The sequence below is a fragment of the Sus scrofa genome, chromosome 4, assembly GCF_000003025.6.
Source record: "Sus scrofa isolate TJ Tabasco breed Duroc chromosome 4, Sscrofa11.1, whole genome shotgun sequence".
NCBI lineage: Eukaryota > Metazoa > Chordata > Mammalia > Artiodactyla > Suidae > Sus > Sus scrofa.
Genome location: NC_010446.5, coordinates 121,433,514 through 121,449,848, shown reverse-complemented (window position 1 = coordinate 121,449,848; position 16,335 = coordinate 121,433,514). Strand labels below are relative to the sequence as shown.

The 16,335-nt window shown below is 40.8% G+C and overlaps 1 pseudogene; it reads right to left on the bottom strand.

Annotated features, from left to right (window-relative positions):
• Positions 10,331 to 15,953, bottom strand: LOC100515376 (annotated as a pseudogene).

Below are 16,335 nucleotides of genomic sequence, written 5' to 3'. Positions count from 1 at the left end.
CCTTAACCCACTGAGCAAGGTCAGGGATTGAACCCGCATCTTCATGGATGCTAGTCAGGTTCGTTAATTACTGAGCCACGATGGGAACTCCTTTTTCCATTTCTTTATATCCTCTTCAATTCCTCAATATTTAATAGTTTTACTGTACAGATCTTTCACTTCCTTGGTTAAATTTATTCCTAGGTATTTTATCCTTTTGATGCAGTTATAAATGAGATTATTTTCTTAATTTCTCTGATAGTGCATATTAGTGTACAAAAATGCAACAGGTTTTTGTAGATTGATTTTGTATCCTGCAACTTTAAATTTGTTTATTAGTTCTAACAGTGTTTGGTGTAGCCTTCATGTCTCTGTGAATATAGACAGTTTTACTTCTCTCTTTCCAATTTGGATGGTTTTTGTTTCTTTTTCCTAACTGCTTGCTGTGGTTAGGACTTCCAACACTATGTTGAATAATAGTGAAAAAAATAGGCGTCCTTGTCCTCTTCCTATTTTTAGAGGGAAAGCTTTCGGCTTTTACCACTGAGTACGTTAGTTGTGGGCTTGTCCCCTGTGGCTCTTTTTATATTGAGGTGTGTTCTCTCTATAATCACTTCGTTGAGCGTTGTCATCATGAATGGATCTTGGGGAGTTCCCTGGTGGTACAGTAGAAATGAATCCAACTAGTATCCAGGAAGATATGGGTTCAATCCTTGGCCTTGCTCAGTGGGCCAGGGATCTGGCATTGCCTCGAGCTGTGGTGTGGGTCATAGCTGTGGCTTGAATCCAGTGTTGCTGTGTCTGTGGTTTAGGCCAGCAGCTGTAGCTCTGATTGGACCCCTAGCCTGGGAACTTCCATATGCTATAGATATGTCCCTAATAAAAGGCAAAAAAAAAGAATGGATCTTGACGCAATTTTTGGACCATATTTATATAGTTGAAATGATAGTATACATATCTTTTTTTAAAAAATTATGCTTCTGAAAATAGCATGCATGTGATTATAATAAATATATTATTTATCCATTCTCCACTTGTTGAATACATAGTCTGTTTACATTTGTTTTGCTATTATAAAAAATTGTGACCATTATTTTCTAAGATTAGAGTCAATAAATAGTTTCAAATGAATAAGGATAACCTAAGATTAGCATCAATAAATAGTTTTAAACGAGTAAGCGTAACTTGAAAGTTTGGATGCTAGAAAGAAGAAAATAATTTCACAACCAGGATGCAGGAAATTACAGCTGGCATAAGAGAAGGAAAATACATGTCCTGAGTTATTGACATAGAGGATGATTTTTTTGTTGTCGTTGATTTCTACTCTGTTTAAGTATTTCATTTGATGATATTTAATTGGATCTAATCAGGGGACACTTTGGTTTGTGCTTAATTCAAATTTTTCCTTAAGAGTGGGAAATATATTCTTTATTAACACATCACATTCCCCGGGTTGAAGGAAGAGCTCTGTTACAGTTATTTTTACTAGCAACAATAACCTCTGTTTAGTGTTGTATCTTATAAAGAAGGTAAAACAGGTATTATTCCCGAAATGTAGAGGGTTTACAGTTACTTGCCCCAGGTCATCCAACTATTAAGTAATAGAATATGCAAATTGCATAATTGGCCACATTATGCAAATTAAACACAAATACACAAAACACACACACACACACACCAAAGCCAACTGACATCCTTAACTGAATTTCTAAATCGTCTTCATGTTTATATAAGTTCAATTTACGCAAAAGTCTAACCTATATCTTCAAATAAAGATTTCAAATTTATTTATTTATTTATTTATTGTCTTTTTGCCTTTTCTAGGGCCACTCCCTGGCATATGGAGGTTCCCAGGATAGGGGTCGAATCGGAGCTATAGCTGCCAGCCTAAGCCAGAGCCACAGCAACACCAGATCCTAGCCGCATCTGCAACCCAAACCACAGCTCACAGCAACACCAGATCCTTAACCCACTGAGCAAAGCCAGGGAATGAACCTGCAACCTTATGGTTCCTAGTCGGATTCATTAACCACTGAGCCACGATGGGAACTCCCCTCAAATTTATTTAAATTCAGTTACCTGAAAGTTAACATGCTGAACTATATCTTAAAATGAAAATTTTAGTTTTATATACTTTGTTATATTTTATTTTATTTTCAATTTTATTTATTTTTTTAATATGATTTTTATTTTTTCCATTATAGTTGATTTACAGTGTTCTATCACTTTCTGCTGTATAGCAAACTGCTGCATACCACAGGGAACTATATCTAGTCACTTGCAATGGAACATGCTGGAGGATAATGTGAGAAAAAGAATATATATATGTATATATATGTATGACTTGGTTATATTTTAGAGTAGATAATTCCACTCAGAGATTGGAAAGAAACCTTTTAGAATTTTGAAGGACTTTCATGGCTACCGTGACAATCTTTCCTAAGTTTAGAAGGATACATTTACTAAGGAAAATAATATATATAATAAAGGGTCCATAATGTGTATTTACTAAGAACGTCTACAATAAGTTAAAATACAAAATATAATATGTATGATATAATACTTACATTAAAATATGATCATAAAATTGTTCGGAAAAATTATACATGCACATACTTTTTCTTAAACCTCAAAAATGAGAATTAGGAACATATACTTTTGAAAGAGCACTCAAAACACTTTCTGCACGCAGTTTTCTGTTTGTTTTGTTTTCACTTTTAAAAACAGATTTGGCTTTCGGACTGGTAAAGTTGATTCCTTCACCCTTGAACCTGCGGAGGGGTCTCTTCTACTACCCTTCCCATTTGGGTGGATGTTTTAAAAAAATACTTATGTTGAAATAATTATAGATTCAAAAGAAGCTTTAAAAATAGTACACAGAGAGAGACCTTGCATACATATCTTCCCCAATAATTACCTCCTATTTTACTATGATGTAACATCAGAACCCAGAAAATGACCTTAGTGTAATGTATGCGTGGTTCCGTGCCATTTTATCATGTATGTAGATTCATGTAACCATGACAGCAATCCAGATATAGAACCATCCCCTCATGCCCCCTTGAGTCATATCCCCTCCCTTCCCACTGTCATCCTTAACCTCTGGCTAATTTGTTCTCCATCTCTATAATTTTTTCATCTCAAGAATGTGATATCAATAATGGAAGCGTACAGTTCGTGACCTTTTACGCTGGCTTTTTTCCACTCAGCTTAATGACCTTGAGATGCAGTCAAGTTGTGTATCATTTTTGCTGAGTGGTATTTCATGGAATGAATGTACCACAGTTTGTTTAACTATGCCAGGCAGATGTTTTTAACTGAGGGCCTGAACTGGACTCAGAAAAAAAAAAAAAAGCAGGAGGAAAAATCTTGTCTACCTGCAAGGCGTTCTTCTGGTACTCCAAAGGTTTTTCTTACGAAGGAGTAATTGAGGGGGGAAAACATAAAACTAAGCATGGTGGGAGTGCCCATCGTGGCACAGTGGAAACGAATCCGACTAGGAACCATGAGGTTTCAGGTTCGATCCCTGGCCTCGCTCAGTGGGTTGAGGATCCAGCGTTGCCGTGAGCTGTGGTGTAGGTCACAGACGTGGCTCAGATCTTGCGTTGCTGGGCTCTGGTTTAGGCCAGTGGCTACAGCTCCGATTCAACCCCTAGCCTGGGAACCTCCATATGCCACAGGGGATTCGCCCTAAAAAGACAAAGACAAAAACAAACAAACAAACAAAAAACCTATGCATGGTTAATGCAGTTTTCAGATTGAATTTTAAAATGCTGTAGAGTAGATATTTCTGGAACATGGCTTAGGTCCTGACTTTCTGTTTGAATATCTTGTTTCTAAAAGTCAAATCTTACACAAGTACCGTGGCCAAAGAAGCATGTAATTGACCAATCAAGCAGAAAAACAGAGCAAGAAACCCAACTTATAGGTCTACAGCCAAATCTAATTTAAAAATATTGGTAGTGCATCATTAAATATATATGTTCCAATAAAGTTATCATAATAATTTATCTTTAATCTATAACTTTCTTTCTAGAACAATAAGATCTTTTTTTTTGTTTTTGTCTTTTTCCATTTCTTGGGCTCCTCCCATGGCATATGGAGGTTCCCAGGCTAGGGGTCAAATCAGAGCTGTAGCCACTGGCCTACGCCAGAGCCACAGCAATGCAGGATCCGAGCCATGTCTGCAGCCTACACCACAGCTCACGGCAACACCAGATCCTTAACCCACTGAGTGAGGCCAGGGATCAAATCACAACCCCATGGTTCCTAGTCGGATTCATTAACCACGGAGCCATGACAGGAACGCCGACAATACAATCTTGATCAAAAGTCTGGAAAAAAAATAAAATTAATTACATCTACACAAAGTCATGGTTTTTTGCTCTTGTACATATTTTCAATGTGCTAATAGTCCTATTTTCCCACAGTTTTGAATGAAATTTGGTTTGACAACTAAAAACCTAGCCATCGCTTTCCTTTTTTTTTTGTTTTTTTGTTTTTTGGTTTTTTTTTTCATCTTTTTAGGGCCGCACCCACGGCATGTGGAGGTTCCCAGGCTAGGGGTGGAATCAGAGCTGTAACCTCCGGCCTACTCCACAGCCCTAGCAACTCCAGATCCCAGCTGTGACTGCGACCTACACCACTGCTCACAGCAAGGCCGGATCCTTAACCCACTGAGCGGGGCCAGGGATCGAACCTTCGTCCTCATGGATACCAGTCAGATTCGCTTCCATTGAGCCATGACAGGAACGCCTAGCCATGGCTTTCCTGATGAACAATATCTTGCCTCTGATTTTCATTTTGATTGCTGGCAGGTTTATGAAGTTAATTATCCTTTTTAGGAATTCCTTTTTGTTGCTATTTATAACTTAAAGACTAATATTAAAATTGTTAGGAGAATAATTAAGACCTGCTTTTTTTTTTTTCCCATGAGAATTGTGGAATATGTTATTTTCAAACTGAAGTCTTCCTATTTCTATAAATCATTTTTAGAAACAATTTGCTTGATGTAAATGTCAAAATATATTCACATTATATCACATCCATGATGGGTAGAACTGAATTTTCGTGACTCTCAGTTAAGTTGTCACATGTGATATATAAAAGCTTGCTATCTCTGACGTTCAAAGAGCTCTTAGAAATCAACAAAACAGAAGTTCCTAAAAAAACACCTATGTTACCAGTGAATAAATATAAATGGCTAATAAACATATTTAAAATGTTTAATCTCAATAATAATAAAATAGCTAGTCAAGAAAACATTAAGATCATATGCCACATTGTAAAAGATTTTTTTTTCTTCTTTTTTTAGTTATAATATCCAATGTTGGAAGGTCTGCAGGGAAACACTCACTCATGCTCAGCTGAAATGTGATTTGGCAAAGTGTGTCCAAACCTTTAAAGTTTGGCAAATCTTTTATTTTATCAGGAGATGATAGTGAATGTGCTAAATATATATATTGTATTTTCTAGGGCCACACCACAGCATATGGAGGTTCCCAGGCTAGGGGTCTAATCAGAGCTGTAGCTACCAGCCTACGCCACAGCCACAGCAGTGCCAGATCCAAGCTGCGTCTGCTCACCACAGCTCACGGCAACACCGGATCCTTAACCCACTGAGCAAGGCCAGGGATCGAACCCGCAACCTTATGGTTCCTAGTCTGATTCATTAACCACTGAGCCACGACGGGAACTCCACTACGTATTTATGTAGACTATATTACTATGTTTTTAGTGTGGAAAATAAGGAAAAATTTGGAAATTTTAAAAAATACATAACCAAAGACTCAAGACTGGGTTAAATAATTATGGCATATGTGTACATTAAAATTATATTTGGCAATTCAAAATTATGTTCTGAAGAAACATAATTGATGTGAAAATGATACATTTTAAGTAAAAATAATTTGTAGAGCTGATGCACTTGGGATGTTTGTGTGTGTGTATGTGCCTCTGTGTTTATTCATTCTAACCCTTGTTTCATGCTGACTATTCATTGAGCATTAAAAAAAAAAGGCCAGGAAGATAATATGCCAAAATAATAGCAGCTGTGGTCTTTGGGATATTTTTTCTAGTTTATTGTACTTATTTGTATTTCTTAAAAATGGATGCAGTCATTATGTATTACTATCACAGTCATTACTGGGGGGAAAAAAAGATAATTTAAGAAGCCAGAGAAAGGTATACCATTTCTCTCAGTAAATTTGATAAGAACGCTAGTTTTAGATGAGAATTTGAGAGACGCCTTTTGCATATTATGAATCCTTATAAAGAGAGCAACTTAATTTCGCTGAAAAAATAATATCGTTGATTCTAGAATGCAAAACAGAAACATAATGACTCATCTTCATTATGTATTCATTATGTTAAGCTCATTGTGAAGGGTTGGAGAATAACAGAGCTCAGGGGTTCTCAGATGTTTCAATTGCATTGGGAATAAAAGTCTACCGCTCCTTTGAGCTCCATGTTAACATGTGGTTCTCTGCTGGATCCCTGAACTCAGGTCCTTGACTTAATCATTGATAAGCTGACCAACTGTAAAATGCCTCTATCTATTGCTTCTGCTTATGGGAATTCTAAACCTCAACGTTCACTCTCCTCTGACTTCAGAATGCCTTGTTCTCTCATGCACTTGCTACAGAGGATCATAAAACCTTGGACTAAGAAGGCAACATAGAATGCACCTCTTCCTATACCGAGTCTCTGAGGCAGAGTGTTGCACAGTCTCTGCTCAAATCTCCTGGCCACTCAGGAAAAACGATTCCATTTTTAATAAACCTGCATATGCCCACACACACTCTCCATTCCAGTCACATCAAACAGTTCCTGGGTCCCAAACAGCTCCGTGTATGTTCACCAAACCATGCCTTTGTCCACACTGGGTTGGCAGCCTGGTAGGTCCTTGCTCTTCCCATCCTTCTGTTAAGATCCAGCTCATCCTCCTTACGGAAGAATCCCGTTATTCTATCATTGCCTCCTCCTTTTTCTCTATTACTCTGTTTGAGAGAGAACTCATTGCTCCTCCTTTACTCTCCCTGAGGTAGCTGTCCTTTGCATTGTTTTATCCCCTTAATATGTAACTGAAGGGCCTTTCACTCAACATTTGGTGAACAAATACTGCCTGGTAATCTGACCTCACAGATGCTTTGGGGATTAATAATCCTCTCCGATATGAAGAAGTCAGTTTGGAATGGTGAGAGGCATCTGAATTCCGGGACATGTTTTTTAAGCAAAGACCTGTAATAACCACAACTAGGGCATTTTTTTTCCAGTCCATATTCCCATATTCTACCACACACACACACACACACACACACACGGACATTTTTAAACAACTCATAATGACGAATTGAATGACGTCAAAGTTTTTTTCCCCACAAAAATGATTCTCTCTGAAGTATTTTAAAGCAATTTCTAATTATCAACTTTCTTCTTTTAATTTCATTTATTGGCTTATCATGTATTTGAACACATCCAGATAATCTTAAGTTTCAAAAAAGTGTGCTAGACTTATTCAATGTATATTACCGATCACGTGCTGTGTGTGAGGCCCAAGTTGAAGAGTTAATAGCAGTTAAAATACACACATCCCCACGCTCATGGAGCTTACCTTGTAGTCGGAAAAGTCACACAGTAAGAAAAAGATGTAAGATAGATAGTATGTTAAACAGTGGTAAGTACTATAAAGAAAAACAAAAGAATGAAAGAATGCTGGAATTCGGTGGCAAACTAAATCCAAATGACATAACCTTTCCTGTGTATACCTTGGTTCCTGTTTCTTGTGTCATTCCAGAATCTTGAGGTTTGTTAAATTGTAGGACAAAGCCTGATGGAGCCTCAGTTGAACTGAAAGCATGGGCATATATATTTTAATGCTTCAGTTGGCCCAAGAGCATTTGAAGAGCTTGGGTAAAAAGTAAGGAGTATATCACATCCATGGGTAAAGGTAATCCATGGAGCTCACTGGAGTCAATAAAATAAAAGTCAGATAACTGCTTATATTAGTTCTCTCTCTCTCTCTCTCTCTCTTTTTTTTTTTTAGGGCTGCACCCGAGGCATATGGAAGCTCCCAGGCTAGGGGTCGAACCTGAGCTGTCGCTGCCGGCCTACCCCACAGCCACAGCAACATAAGATCCGAGCTGTGTCTGTGACCTACACCACGGCTCATGGCAATGCCAGATCCTTAACCCCCTGTGCAAGGCCAGGGATCAAACCCACATCCTCATGGAAACTAGTTGGGTTTGTTACTGCTGAGCCACAACGGGAACGCCTTAGTTGTCTTTTTGATAGGACAACATTAAGCATTTTAGGAATAGATATTTGAGTCCAGTAAATAGGGCCTATGTTGCAATGCCATTTCGATTAGATATCACTGACATATGTTCATTTTGCTTGGATAATTTTTCCCCTATGGCCAACCAGGGATTGCTTCTTTATCTTCAAATCCTGATCCTATCCTGTCAATGACTCTTACTACATATTAGGTGTGTAGAAGCTTTCTGACTTTGGGAGTAAAACTGCCCCTTAAAGAGTCCTTGGGTAAACTGTGGATTCCTGAGAAAGATAACCAGGGCTTTGATTAGCCTTTTCTGAGAGAAGGAAGAGAGAGAGGGAGGAAGGGAGGAGGGAGGAGAAAGAGAGAGAGCAAAGGAAAAGGGTAAAGAAGAAAAAGAGGGAGGATGAGGAAAGGGAAAAGAAAAGTAGAAATGGAAGGACAATAATCGAATTGTGGCAAAATCTAAAATAAATAACATGGAGTTCCCATTGTGGCTCAGTGGTTAACGAACCCAACTAGCATCCATGAGGACGTGGGTTTGATCCCTGGCATCACTCAGTGGGTTAAGGATCCGGCATTGCCATGAGCCATGGTGTAGGTCGCAGATGCAGCTCAGATCACATGTGGCTGTGGCTGTGGGGTAGGCCGGCAGCGACAGCTCGGGTTCGACCCCTAGCCTGGGAACCTCCATGTGCTGTGGGTGCGGCCCTAAAAGAGACAAAAAGACAAACAAATAGATAAATATATAGATAGATAAATAACATATCAGGATATAATATTATCAAGTGCTGAGTAAATAACTTGATTTTCTGGGTGTTTTTTTTTTCCAATAAAATTCTAACATTCTTATTGACAAAGCCTCTGTCATGGATAATGCCCCGAGTTGAGGCCCGTCTTTGATTTCTGTTAGCCAAGCGCCTCTTTCACATTAGCTGCTACAGAAATTTTTATCTAGACATTTGTTCGCTTCCAGAATTATTTTTTAATTTACTCTAGCATTTATTGCCTAATATGGCTTTTAGTTCTCAGGCTCTTACTCTTTCTTTATATTAAATAAATACAGCATCCACTGAAAACTTTCTGTGCTAAAGGTCTCGCTATTTTATGAGCTTCTACAGCTCTCTGCTGAATTAGTTCTAAAACATTTGCACAAATAGTTTCTCTGCACTACTCAGCAGAGCCATAATATTCGCATTTCATCCCTTTAGGTCCTGAATGTACGTGCCAGGCAACCTTTGCTTCCCAGCCAGTCTTGAGATCCAGTGGGCTGATCATTTGACATTCAAAACCCATATTTAGCTTGTTTGATCCAGTTCCCACCTGCTGTTAGAGAGCCCTCAAGCATCACAAACCTTTTCCCCACCGCTAAAGAATTTCTGGAACTCTCCAAGGGCTTCTCACATGTGTTCAGAAATAAGGTCGCCAAGCACAATATGGCTTCTGACAGGCATGGCTCATACACCTGCAGGAAGACTGTTCCATCCTCTCCTGTCCAAGCTGGTACAGCCCGGCGCTTAGCCAGGCTCCCCTGCTTCACCTGTGGTATAGTTGCCACCTGCTGGGGCTGCTCCTGCCTCCCCCCTCTCCCCTCCCCCATCTACCTTTCTTTCTTTCTTTCTTTCTTTTTTTTTTTTTTTTTTTTTTTTGGTCTTTTGTCTTTTTAGGGCTGCACCTGCGGCATATGGAGGTTCCCAAGCTAGGGTCCAATCAGAGCTGTAGCCACCGGCCTATACCACAGCCACAGCAACACCAGATCCGAAACCCACTGGGTGAGGTCAGGGATTGAACACATCCTCATGGATGCTAGTCAGGTTCTCTAACCGCTGAGCCACAACAGGAACTCTTTCTCTCTCCCTTTCTTTCTTTCTCCTTTCTTCTTTCTTTCTTTCTCTTTCCTTCCTTCCTTCCTTCCTTCCTTCCTTCTTTCTTTCTTTCTTTCTTTCTTTTTTCTTTCTTTCTTTCTTTCTTTCTTTCTTCTTTCTTTCTTTCTTTCTTTCTTTCTTTCTTTCTTTCTCTCTCTCTCTCTCTATTTCTCCCCTCCCCCCTTTCTTCCACCTGATCACTAGTTTATTATAAAAGAATGTATAACTCAGGAACAGCCAAAATGGACGAGAGGCAAAGGGCAAGGCGTGGGGGACAGACACAGAACTTCCAAGCCCTCTCAGTTCCGGTGAGCGTGTCCCACCCTCCCAGCACTCCTAAGTGTTCCCCAGCGCAGAAGCCCTGCAAATCCCATCCTTTTGGGTTTTTAAGGAGGCTTCATTATATAAGCATGATTGATTAACTCGCTGACCCCTAGTGACTGATTCAACCTCCAGCCCCTCTCCCCTCCCTGGAATCAGTGGTGGGACTGATAGTTCCAACCCTCTAATCAAGGCTGGTTCCCCTGGCAACAGCCTCCCTCCTTAGGTGCTTTCCAAAGTCATCTCATTAACATAAACCCAGTTGTGGTGCAAGGGGCTTGTTAGGAATAACGGGACTCATTTCACCTTTTTGGCTCTGAAGGAATTTCAGGAGCTGAGGACAGGAGACCACATATCATAACACGAGATGCTCCCATTGCTCTTTTCACTGGAAAATTCTAAGAGTTTTGGGAGATGTGTGCCAGAAACCATGGGTGAAGACCAAATCTTATGAGCAGTGTATTTTGGTGTCTGAATGACCAGATGTTTTTCTTAGTTTTTATGGCTGCCTTGAAGTATAACTCTTCCTTCCTCCCTCCCTCTGCCTTCCTTCCTTCCTTTCTGAAATAGACACCCAAGTTGTGGTATTCGTTCCCTAATGTATAAGAGTCTCTAGCGAACATACATCTTTTCAGTTTTTATTGGCAATCTCCCTTCTCTCTTGGCCCCAGGTGTGAAACTGGGGCCTAGAGTAAAGAAGACCAAAAAAGGGAGTGATGAGGAAAGAAAAACAAGTGAACAACAGACTCTGCTGTAGTTAGAATCCCTTCGACAACCGATTTGATGGTAATTGGGCAAATCTAGGCTACCTGACTCCTTCTTCCCTAAGAGGGGCTGGTTCCTACTGGTCCTCTCTGCCCCTGAAATGAGAAGACTCCTGGTTTGTCTGACTTGCAAAGGTCAGGGTCAGGAGACAGGCCCACAAGGGTCTTGCTACCAGCAGCAGTCATTATTTAGGCAGAAACTAAGAGCATCATCCCCGAAGACAATCCAGGTTTTATCTTCCTGCTTCCTGTCTGTGGACTGTTCCACTCGTTTAGCTTTTGACTGTTTCACAATTTTAGATTTTCTACTTCTTGCTAATCATGTAGATGATAATTTTCCAATGCAGTAATTTCACCAGTTAATTCCAAGAAAAATTATGTTGAAAGAGAAACAAAGTTACTTGAGGACTATCCGTAGATATCAATAACCTATGTTCATCATTTCTTTCATTTCAAAGTTAATGGATAATTGACTTATTTGGCAATTAAATCTGAATTACACTACTTGTTTACTGTTGAACAATATTTTGTTTTGGCGAGTCAATGTGTTTCCAAAATGAAACTGCATCCTCTTACACCCAATCAGCTTTATTATTTTCATACTTCAAAATAACTCATGACAAAGAGAACCTCAGCTAAAAATGTGTTCATTTGCCAGTCTTTTCCTCCAACGAATCCACGCAGCCTTGCCGGGTGCCTAGAATAGGGGCTGAAGGAGCTGGATGGCTGAGTGAATGAATGAATGCTTCAGCCAATCATTCCATCAGGTTTTCCCAGAATGAAGTAAGATCTTGTCAATCAGTCTCCATCCACCCCCAGGATTTATTCAGATCTCTGCTCATGATTTTCATTTAAACAGAAGGGTCTGGCTTCCACGGGGATGCTCGGTTCTCCACACAAGGAGCTGTTCTCAAGGAAGAGTTAGCTCCCTGAGGTTTGGGTTTTGGGGTTTGGTTTTGTTTTTTTGGTTTTTTGTTTGTTTGGTTGGGGGTTTTTTTGGTCTTTTTTGTTTGGTTTGTTATTTGTCTTTCAAGCTTTATTGAAGGGCAACAGTGCACGATGGATTTCAGATCTTGTGGAATGCAGCCACGTCCATAGACTGCAGGCAGTCCTCCTAAGCAGTGATCTGCTTCTCCAGCACATGTGTTGCAACTTTGTCGTCTTCAGCTACACACTATATTTGAAGTTTTTAAATTCCATACCCCACCAGAACTAGTTTGGAAGAGCCCCAGACCAAGCTGTCTGCTGGAATGCTTCTGGCGCCTCCTCTAGTTTGCACACATCTGTCTCATCATCCCAAAGTTTCATGTCTAATAAGATGGAAGACGTGGCAACCAGTGCTGGTTTGGGGCTTTCTTTGTCTCATACTGTGCAGGGCGTTCTTTGCTTAGCCTCTTGGCTTCTTCACTTTCCTCCTCCTCATCAGATGCAAGGAGATCAGTGGCATAGTCAGCTTTACTACCTGCAGCTCCGCTTTCTGGGGCATCCTGCTCATCGGCAAGGCCATGCTGGCCCAAAGCTCCCTTCACTCCCAGCATGCTGGCCGTTTCCTTTTCGTAAGATTTGATGTGATTATTCCAGCGTAGGGCATGACACAGGGCGGCAGGTGGTGGGCGGGACACTGCTTCGAATCCCGCCACATCTGCTTGTGTTGGCACATACCTCTTGATGTAGCTCTTGTCTGCCAGGCAGTCGTTGAGCATCTGGAGGCTGGCGAGGCTTTTCAAGTCTCCAGAACGCACGGCGATGGCGGATCGGGGACCCGTGAAATAGCGGAGAAAAAGAGGGGTGCAGGTGGGGGAGGCGAGTCCTTCAAGGAAAAAGCTCCCTGAGGTCCTGCTGCACCTGCTCCACCACACCTTCTCCTTTGCTCCCACTGGCTCCCTTTCTCTTCAACAATCATTGCTTGCATGACTCTCTGCTCCCTTCCTGGCCTCACACGTCCAGTTCTCATGGCCATTCACTACACTGAGCACTAAACCCTATGTTCCTTGGCATTTTTTAATTTTTTTCTTTTGGCTGCCCCCAAGGCAGGAAGTTCCAGAGTAGGGCTCAAACCCACACCAGAGCAACCACCTGAGCCACAGCAGTGACAATGCTGGATCCTTAACCCCCTTGCCACCAGGGGACTCCTGTCTTGGGTTTTTAGTGCAAATGCTCTGTTGATGGGATTCTTCCTCAGACACATCTAGACAAACCAGGTAAGTCAGGGAAGTCCCAGACAGCCTCTCCTTGTCCGCTTCCTCGACCGGCCAGCCTTCGTCCCTGAGGCAGAGACAGATGTACTGCTTCTCTGTAGAAAATCCACCAACCTCCTGATTGAGAGTCACCTGCAGTGATTTAAAAGTGAAGATTCTCATACCCCTGTTCCTAAGAAACATGTAACTGGTGAAATTGAAGATGGCTTCCAAATGCCTGAGGACACAGCCCCGTGGTTTATTCAAGCTGTGCTTTGCCCTGATTGATGTGAATATCAAAATACCCCAACCCCTTCAGATCCAGATCTAGGAGGGTTAATTCCAACTGAATAATTTCAGCTTACATGCAAGAAAGCACTCAAGCTGAAACAATTGGTTTACTTCGCAAAGCCCATCTCCACATTTGTAAAATCCTCTGAACAAAATCTGAGAATTTTCTGTACATGTGTCCTTGGGTTTGAGGTTATACTTAGTATATAAACCATTCTTAAGCTATCAAAGTGCTCTGGAGATCAGAATTTTCTGTTAGGCTTATCAAAGTTTTTCCCTTAAATAACTTGAGGCGGCTTTTTGCTACCACACTTTAAATTCCTGGACGTAAGTTCCGACGTCATTGTGTGTCTTGAATCGCCTTTGCCTGGAGTTCCCCGAGAGTGGCATTTTCCAGCCCCAAGGCCCATGGCATTCTGTTTATCTATCTCTAATGGCACTTACCGTGTTGTCTCTTGAATTACATTTGTTTTCATTTATTTTATCTTGATGGCATTTCAGGGCAAATCACTACTACCTGTCTGCAAAATGTGAGAGTAATGAAGCTGAAAATCAGGGGCGGGTCAGGAATTGGACACTGAAGAATTATTATCAAAACGCAAAACTGCACTCAGTTCCTCTGGTGACAGCAGGGTTGAAGATGTGGCTAATGGAACAGGACACATGAGGTCCATGTAGGGCAAGTGTGACAAGCAAGGTCCAAGGGGAAACATGAGGTCACAGTGGGCGTGTGCTAATTAAATAAATAACTAAATAGACAAATAAATAATTAGTGTGCTAATGAAAAGACATACATGCAAAGTATGGTGGTCTTCACTTATTCTATGCAGATGTGTAATTAAATAAATATAATTAAAATAACTAACTAAAATTAGCTTTGAATTATTAATTATTACATATAATTAATTAAAATGAAAATAAATAATTCAAATAATTAAATATAATTAAATAAATAATTCGTGTGCTAATGAAAAGTCACACATGTGAAGTATGGTCGTCACTTATTCTATGCAGCTTTATGGTTGGGATGCACTCCCATGACCATTTATCCATTCTCTCTCTCTCTCTTTTTTTTTTTTTTTTTTGCTTTTTAGGCCCTCACTTGCAGCATATGGAGGTTCCCAGGCTAGGGGTCTAATTGGAGCTGTAGCTGCCGGCCTACACCACAGCCACAGCAACACAGGATCCGAGCCACGTCTGTGACCTACACCACAGCTCATGGCAATGCCAGATCCCCAACCCACTGAGTGAGGCCAGGGATCGAACCTGCAACCTCATGGTTCCTAGTCAGATTCGTTTCCTTTGCGCCATGATGGGAACTCCTATCTGTTCTCTTTCTGAGGCCAGGGCCTCTCATGCTTTTGTGGCTCTGAATGAAGTCGTTTGCTCTTTGTGACAAGGAAAGAATCCTGTCTCTTCATGTTGCTCTAGTTCCACTGATGCCTCCCCCCGTTTTGAAATCTCCACAGCTCTTAACCCTTACACACAGGAAGTCATAAATCCAATTTGACTGAACACACAAATAAATGACTAAATGGAGTAAACACGCTTTTCTCACTGGGAAGGGTTAACCGTTTTACATTTTGTGAACAGACATTGGCATTTGGTCGTGCATCCTAGTATGATGCCCCGTGTTTGAGGTAGCATGTTCTCCAATTATACTTTCTATTGCCTCATTAGTCTGCACCTATTAGCAATTCCTTAATGGGGTGTTTAGGATCATTTTAGCGATGGTCATTTATTTAAAAAGCAAAGACTCCAGTAAACTTGTACGCGGAGCACTAATGTATTGTTTAATTCTACTCCATCTGCAAGTGTTTCTTTATTTTCTTTTATTAACTGTATTAGAAGCAGCTAATTTGTATAGCCGTTTACATATTATTTTCCCCAGTGAGGTGCCTGCTGTCATGCTTCTATGGCTCTATTATTCCAGAAAATGATACTGCATTGCTTTCAATTGCTTTAATAGAAAAATCAATAAAGAGAATTTTATGGGGGGGGGAGACATCCCTTACAACTGAAAATATGCAATAAACAGGAACGAAGGGAAGATTGTTGAAACTCTTGACCATCTTGGGTCAAGCTCTTTTCTTCTTCCTTCCTTTGCGTCTTAAAGATGAGAGCTGTCCCCTCCGTGTGTCCCAGCAGCACCGCTGTCCTCACCTACCACTGCTGAGGCGTCTGTGGCCGTCGCTGTGGGCCCGTTCATTCTGTACAGGGCAGGGGAAGGCCAGGGCCCCATCAGAGAATCACCAGCGTGATGAAGCGACACTCTTCTCATCTCGGCTCCCCGTTATCTTTTCTTCTTCACCTCGCCCTGCATTGTGCTTCTTTATGAAATGGTTGTTGTCGTCTTTCAGCCTGGGTGAGAAAATAACAATTCCGCTAACCCCAAATAATAGGAAGTCTTGTTTTGCAAGTCATAGGTCCGTGGCCCAAGTGTGCAATCTAGCCTAGTCACTGTCAGGCCAAATTTGAGGCAGTTAAAGCAAAACTAGAAACATGGCAGAGGGAAGAAATGGTTAGCTGAATTTGTTACAGTAACAGATTGTGTGGATTAATTGGAGAGTTTTTGGTTTTTTCATGGTCACTGGAGAGTTTTGTCTTTATAATCCAAACATTTCTGGTAGAATTTTTTTTTTGGGGGGGGGGGTAACACCCAC